The sequence below is a fragment of the Triticum urartu genome, chromosome 3 (genome assembly GCF_003073215.2).
Source record: "Triticum urartu cultivar G1812 chromosome 3, Tu2.1, whole genome shotgun sequence".
NCBI lineage: Eukaryota > Viridiplantae > Streptophyta > Magnoliopsida > Poales > Poaceae > Triticum > Triticum urartu.
This window is the reverse complement of record NC_053024.1, coordinates 673,743,441-673,750,564: the sequence shown is the minus strand read 5'-3', so window position 1 is coordinate 673,750,564 and position 7,124 is coordinate 673,743,441. Positions and strand designations below refer to the sequence as shown.

The 7,124-nt window shown below is 44.6% G+C and overlaps 1 pseudogene; it reads left to right on the top strand.

Annotated features, from left to right (window-relative positions):
• The first annotated feature begins 2,297 nt into the window (after window positions 1–2,297).
• Window positions 2,298–4,457, top strand: LOC125547145 (annotated as a pseudogene).
• The last annotated feature ends 2,667 nt before the right edge of the window (window positions 4,458–7,124 follow it).

Genomic DNA, 7,124 nt, shown 5'->3' with positions numbered 1-7,124 from the left:
ATGACCCATAGGGAGGCTTTGGCGGTTGGAGGAGGAGGCAGCCCTACATGCGATGAGAAGGGAAGGGATGGCAAGAGGGGGCAACTGGATGAAGGAAGGATGCCACACTTGAAAAGGAGACGCCGATGGCTGGACAATAGGGGGCTGGTGGAAGGCACCTGCGACACGAGAGGAGGTCACAGCAAGGCGGGAGGAGGTTGGAGTGACAACGCGGTAAATTTGGTATGCGGTCTGGTGCAGTTTGATTTGAACTAAGAGTCAAAATTTCCCTCACTACCAAGACAAATGTCAAAGTTACCCTATAAATGGATGGCTACATTTGGCTCGTACTTCCACACATAGGGTGCCATAAAATTTCTCAAAATTTAACCTTTTTATGGTCATTGTGCTATAAATTATCCCATGCAAATGCACGGGTTAGCGACTTGTGTTTCTAATCATTGTAGAATTTTTGTAGATTTTCTACATTTTTAACGACACATTAGCTACTTTTAGAATATAATATTATACTACATTTCTTTGTCTTCTAGAGTTCTTAGGTTTCGAGCATCTCCAAGCATTTTGTCACTTTAAAATCAGAATATGCATTATGTGTTCATATATTGAGTCTTTCCGTCTTTAATATCTGGTGACCTTTTAAGTAGTTAATGTTTGTTAGTTTGCTAATATACCAAATCTTAATTCAAGTCGGTATATATTGTTTTATCTTACCTTCCGTAATGATTTTATTTTTGATCCGAAAGCTTCTCTAAATTATATTCAACCCTCCATATTTAGTGAAGGCTTTTTTTAATGTTTTTTTGCGGGGATGCTTTTTTAATCATAGAATCATGTTTATATCTTAACTATCCATTTGCTTTGTACAATATGAACCATAAAAATTATGTTGCTTCGATATTGCATAGATAGATTATCACAATAGCTATATGTGAGTGGACCAAATTTGCAATTTGGATAAATTGATTTTGTGGAAGGATGAACGGTTGGAGGAGAAAGAATGCTGGAGGACGAAGAAAGAAGGATGGCCATTGGATCTAAATCGAATGACCCAGAAAATTGACTTACCGATATAAATTTTCAGATGGCTTAGGTATATAGCTGGTCACATGGATTATTTATTCGACCTATCGTAATCATGGCTTAGTTTCCTTTCATGCAAATAGTACTAGGACTCAAACTCATCAACTATCTAAAACCTGGACACACCATCAAGAGCAATGTCCAACATACGGTCTCCTATCTGTCCCGGTTTTAAATTTCAGTTTCAGAAATATTTCAGCACCTGCCGTAATTACTGAATTTCAGTGATTTTGGTCTGCATTTCATCCAAATGACTGAAATATTTACTTGAAATTCAAAAAAATATCTGATTTTTTTGTGTACATCTGAAATGACTGAAAGGTAAACATTTTGATGTCTACTAAAATGATTGATAACTCAGTAAAATTCACTGAAATCTCAATGGAAGTGAAAACCATGCTATCTGTACCATGGGAACTTTACAACAGAGAGTTGAATTGTCGATGGAATAACAAATGTATTAATCACAGTGTTCTTCGGCTGCCAGAATTTCATGTCAGTAGAGCCAAATTGCTACGTACTGTACATTTCATGGCTTACATCGGCTCTAACTTGATGGACAGAAAGAGCGCACACATGAAAACGTCACGGCTTACATAATTACATTGGCTCTAACTTCATCGACAGAGAGTGTGAGTGTGTGACTAACCTTCTCAGCAGGAGCAAAGCAACCAGAGCGAGAGCATGCAGCATTGCTGCATCCGTCACCGGTAACATTATCCTCAGAAAGCAATGCTAACCGCGCGTTGGAGTGTCCTCCTACGGCTTGTTTGTTAATTCCCTTTTTTTGTCTAAAAATGTTGGACATTTGTTTATCTTATATACTACTCCCTTCGTTCCTAAATATTTGTCTTTCTAAAGATTTCAACAAGTGGCTACATACGTAGCAAAATGAGTGAATCTACACTCTAAAATATGTCTATATATATCCGTGTGTGATAGTCTATTTGAAATCTCTAAAAAAAACAAATATTTAGGAACGGAGGGAGTAGTAGTATGCTTTGCCAGTGTTGTACTGAACAAAGTTAGTACAAAATTGAACCATCTACAAAGTTAGTACAAAGTTAGGTTATTTATCTTGATACGCAGGGAGTAGTTCACATGGTTTCTCTCAGAGTATAAATTAAATGACTTTCATCTGCCAATGCACTAGCTAGTGCCAATTCACAAAATTTCAGTGACATGACAAGCTAGAAACACACTCTGACCGCCCAGCCATGGCTCCTTGCCGCCTTCACCCTGTCCTCCTGCTCCTGGCGGTGGCCGTAGTTGCTGCCACGTCTGCTGCTGCTGACTACACACCGTTTGATGGAGCGTCCGTCTGCTCAACGGAGAACAACTACACCGACGGCAGCGACTACGAGATCAGCCTCGACCAACTCCTCCACGACCTTCGTGACGGCGCGATCAGGAACGGCAGCTTCTTTGAGGCCAGCTACGGAAAGTATCTCAACAAGGTATATGGTCAGGCGATGTGCTACGCCGATTGTGAGCGCACACAGTGCGAGCTCTGCTTGCAGGTGGCGCCGTCCTACGTGATGACCAAAGGGTGCCCGTACAGCCGGTAGGCCGCCATCATGTATAACTGCTGCTACCAGCGCTACTCAGACCACTACTTTTCCGGCCACGCCGACTTGTTCGGCAGTGGGTTCGACTACCTAGGTGGTGGGAGCTACGGCGATGCCATGAACAAGACGAGGTGGGAGCTGGTAACCCATCTGATGGCGGAGGCCGCTGGGTTGCCACGGCGGCTCGCCACCCGGAGCCAGACATACGTGGACGCGCACGGCGAGTCCCAGGTGATGCACGGCCTGGTTCAGTGCTCCATGGACTTGTCGGCGACCGAGTGCACCAACTGCCTCGATAGCATCGCGCGGGCGAGCATCAGTCGAAACGCCACCCTTGCTAACTACAGGAGGTACGGCTGCTACATCACCTACGCACCCGATCCGATTCTGCTCGCCATCCAGTCCGCAGTTCCTTTAATCCCGCCTGCAGGTCTTTTCAAACGAACAATGATCCATCATTACATACAGCGGCTGTAACAGTACTGCTGAATGTCATCAATTTTCCTTTTTGTGCGTTGACAGGAGCCGACTTGCCTCCGCGCCACCCAAAACGATGGCTCGTCTGGGCGGTGTGCGTCGCCGTCATGGGCTCCGTCCTACTGTTGCTCTGCATTAGCATCTCAGCGTGGCACTTTTCGCGCCGCCTAAAGAGGACTCCCTCTCCCTGCAGAGAGTATAAAGAAGACGACGAGGCCATGGAAAACGAGTTCATGAAAGGGACCGGACCTAGGCAATTCCGATACAGTGAGCTGGCAGCGGCCACCGACAACTTCTCGAACGAGAAGAAGCTTGGTGAAGGCGGATTTGGCTCGGTGTACAGAGGGTTCTTAAAGGACTTGAGAATTGAGGTGGCTATCAAGAGAGTGTCCAAGGGCTCCAAGCAGGGAAGGAAGGAGTACGCCTCCGAGGTGAGGGTGATAAGCCGGCTTCGGCACCGAAACCTTGTGCAGATCGTTGGATGGTGCCACGCCAGCAAGCAGCTCCTCTTGGTCTATGAGCTGATGCCCAACAGCAGCCTCGACGTTCACCTTCACCGTGCGGACAATGTGCTGTGGTGGCCAGTAAGGTCAGATGACTTTAATTTAGCTGCCGCTTTTTTTTTGGATTCAGCCTGATCACTAGCAACATAATTAGTTAATCTGATGATTGCTTCATATATATCCAAATTGTTACTTCAGGCATAAGATCGTGCTGGGGATCGGCTCCGCGCTTCTCTACCTGCATGAGGAATGGGAGCAGTGCGTTCTCCATAGGGACATCAAGACGAGCAACGTGATGCTGGACGCGTCGTTCAACGTCAAGCTTGGTGATTTCGGGCTCGCCAGGCTCGTCGACCACGACAGAGGGTCGCACACGACAGAGCTCGCCGGCACGCTAGGGTACATGGACCCAGAGTGCACCATCACCGGGAGATCCAACACCGAGTCGGACGTCTACAGTTTCGGCGTCGTGCTGCTTGAGATCGCGTGTGGACGGAGGCCCACCGTGGCTCGGCCGGACGGCACACTGATCCACCTGGCGCAGCGGGTATCAGAGCTGTACGACCAAGGGAGGATCCTCGACGCAGCTGACGCACGGCTGGATGGGAACTTCGACCCACAGGAGATGGAGCGCGTGCTGGCCGTCGGCCTCTGGTGCGCGTGCCACGACCGGGACCTAAGGCCGTCCATAAGGCAGGCCATCAACGTGCTGCGGTTGGAGGCGCCGCTTCCGGACAGGATGCCGCCGGTTGGCCATGCGGACGGCCCTCTTCCCATGCCAGACTTGGATATGGGTCACAGCTCCGGCTCCACTCAGCAGCTAAATTAATAATCCAACCGTAGGCGTAGGCTCGATTGCAAACTCACGCGATTAATAATCCTAGTTCAGCTAAATTAATAATCCTACTAGGGGGAGAAATCCCTGAATATGATGTTAATTCAATCTAGTTTATGAGGGAACCATGACGAAAATCTTAATTGCTCCGCTGAAGCAAGACAAAACGTAAACAAGGCATCACTAGCAAAATAGCAATGTTCCTCGACTTCGGATGCACCTCGGAGGGTAATGTGGACATGAGCAAGACCAAGCTTCTAGACAAGGTTATCTCAGCGATGGCCAAGGCTGATGGTAGCCTTTTAGTGCTTAGGCACCAGGGTATGTTGGCTGGTGTAGGGTCCCAAAAATCTATAAAAAAAATTGTTTGTCATTGATAACTACCAAAATCATGATCGGTTGTTTCAAAAAACTTAAAGTGCCCATTGCTAAGAAATTAAACCGTTTTTGACATCCATGGCCCACCAACTAGGACACATGGGCAGGGGCGGAGACGGCGCGCTCATTAACTACTACCGACTGGTGCGGTCGGAACCAAAGCGGCTCGGTCATAAATACACCGAGGCGTCGCGATCTCCCTCACTCCTGTGCTCTCACTCCTCTTGCCCTCACTCTTCTCTCTGGCTCCGCCTAGCTCGACGCCACCGCGGACTACAACAGTGGTCGCCTCCCTTCCGCCATGCCTTCCTGGAACAACGGGGAATCAAGCTCATACTCTGACTGCGACATCACCAGCATGGACCTGGGCAGTGGGTAAGTTATTTTCTTGCCCACAGCTAGGGTTAGGGTTCTTGTTGAGCTAGGGTTAGGGTTATTGCTGGGCTAGGGTTAGGGTCCTTGCTAAACTAGGGTTAGTGCAATTGGGGATTGATCTGTTTGATTTAGGTGAGATCGGGGATTAAAACTATTGTTGGTGTTGTGGATGCAGAAGACCCCTGACATCATTGTGGGGCCCCTTTTTTTGTGGCCAACTTGAGGATTATGAACCCAAACGCATGTTGCACCACATGAGGCCTATTAAGTGCATGGCTTTTGAAGGAATTTCAAATAGAAGACGTTTCTATGGTTGTCCAATGCATGCTATGTACCAACTTCTCCTCTAAATTTAGCAATAGATCTGTTAATTACATTTGTTCATTTTCTAAACCCATGCATTAGGTAGCAAGTTTTACTGAAAATGCCATGTAGTATAAATTCAGTGTTATGTTTTGAATGTAAAGAATTTGTAGAAGAAACATATTCAGTTAGTAGAACTAACCGAATATGTATAAGTAGCAGTTTCAGTAAGCAGATTCAGTAACTGAATATGCAATACTATTCATTACCTAGGGTGTAGAATAAGTTATTCTTCACCCCAGGTAACTTTACGATCGTTTTATAAATAAATTACATTTAAAATACAAATATTTACATTCATATAGATTTAGTACGTAAAATTTGGCATAAGAAAACAAATATATAGACCATAAGACCAGAAAAAATATATTTTATGTATATTTTACACTAAATTTTTATGTTTGTAATTTTACTAACATAAAATATTTTTACGGTGATTATATATTACCTTACGTTCTCTTTTTACGTTTGAAATAAGATAAATTTACGAAACATAAAATTGAGATGCATTGATGTCAAAATAGAGGGGGTGAAGAATAACTATTCCTCATCTAGGGTGACGAATAGTCAATTTAACTGAATATGTATAAGTACTAGCAAATTTAGTAACTGAATGTGATGCATTTGTAAAACATAGTGATTGCTCAACCCATGCATTAATATGAATAGGAGATTCAAGGCTACATGAGATCCACTACACGAGACTCAGCTGATCGACTACAAGCATCACCAACACTATTTCTGTTGTGGTGACTGTGCGTCTAATGATAAAACCTGACCCCGTAATCTATCTCCAGCAGTATGTTCTTTATAGCGTGGTAGAGTAGCGTACCGCGTGTCCTAACATGTGCAACTGTTGCTAGCGGCCCGTTCGATGATGTTGTGACTGCCGACACATGTGTTGCAAAAATGTAGAGGACGGCGGGATGACGAGAGGGGGACTTGTTACAAGGGAGTGGGGCATGAGGCGCTACGTGTTGAATGGGGCCAGAAGCATTGTGAGCTGCCAGAGTTTGTAGAAGAGTTTGGGGCACGTGGAGCCAAAATCGTTTTGACCATGTTTAAAGGGCAATCTAACAAAAAGGAGAAGGACATGAGGTCGCTGGTCAGTAAAGCTATAACTATCCATTCAAATTTAAAATGAGTAAAATCTTTCCAAATAGGATTTGGACCTATGACCAGTCAGTTAACATCCTACCACTGTGCTACCCTGTTTTAACTGCTATATAAGAATCAGGAGTTCAAAAAGAAAACTGTTGAGAGTCAGAGTTAGTCAAAAATCTAAAAAAAAATTGTTTCCACACTATGGCAGTACATCAAAGTTGATTTCTGCATAGAAAAATTATATTACATCCACCCCAAAATACTTATCTTAGATTTTCGTAGATACAGATGTATTTAACACCGAAACATATCTGCATACATTCGTATCTAAATACATCTGTATCTAGATAAATTAAGAAAAGTAATTCGCGATGAAGGAACTACAATTTGACTATAATAATATAGTAGCACGGAGATGTTGTACAACAGAAAAGACACATG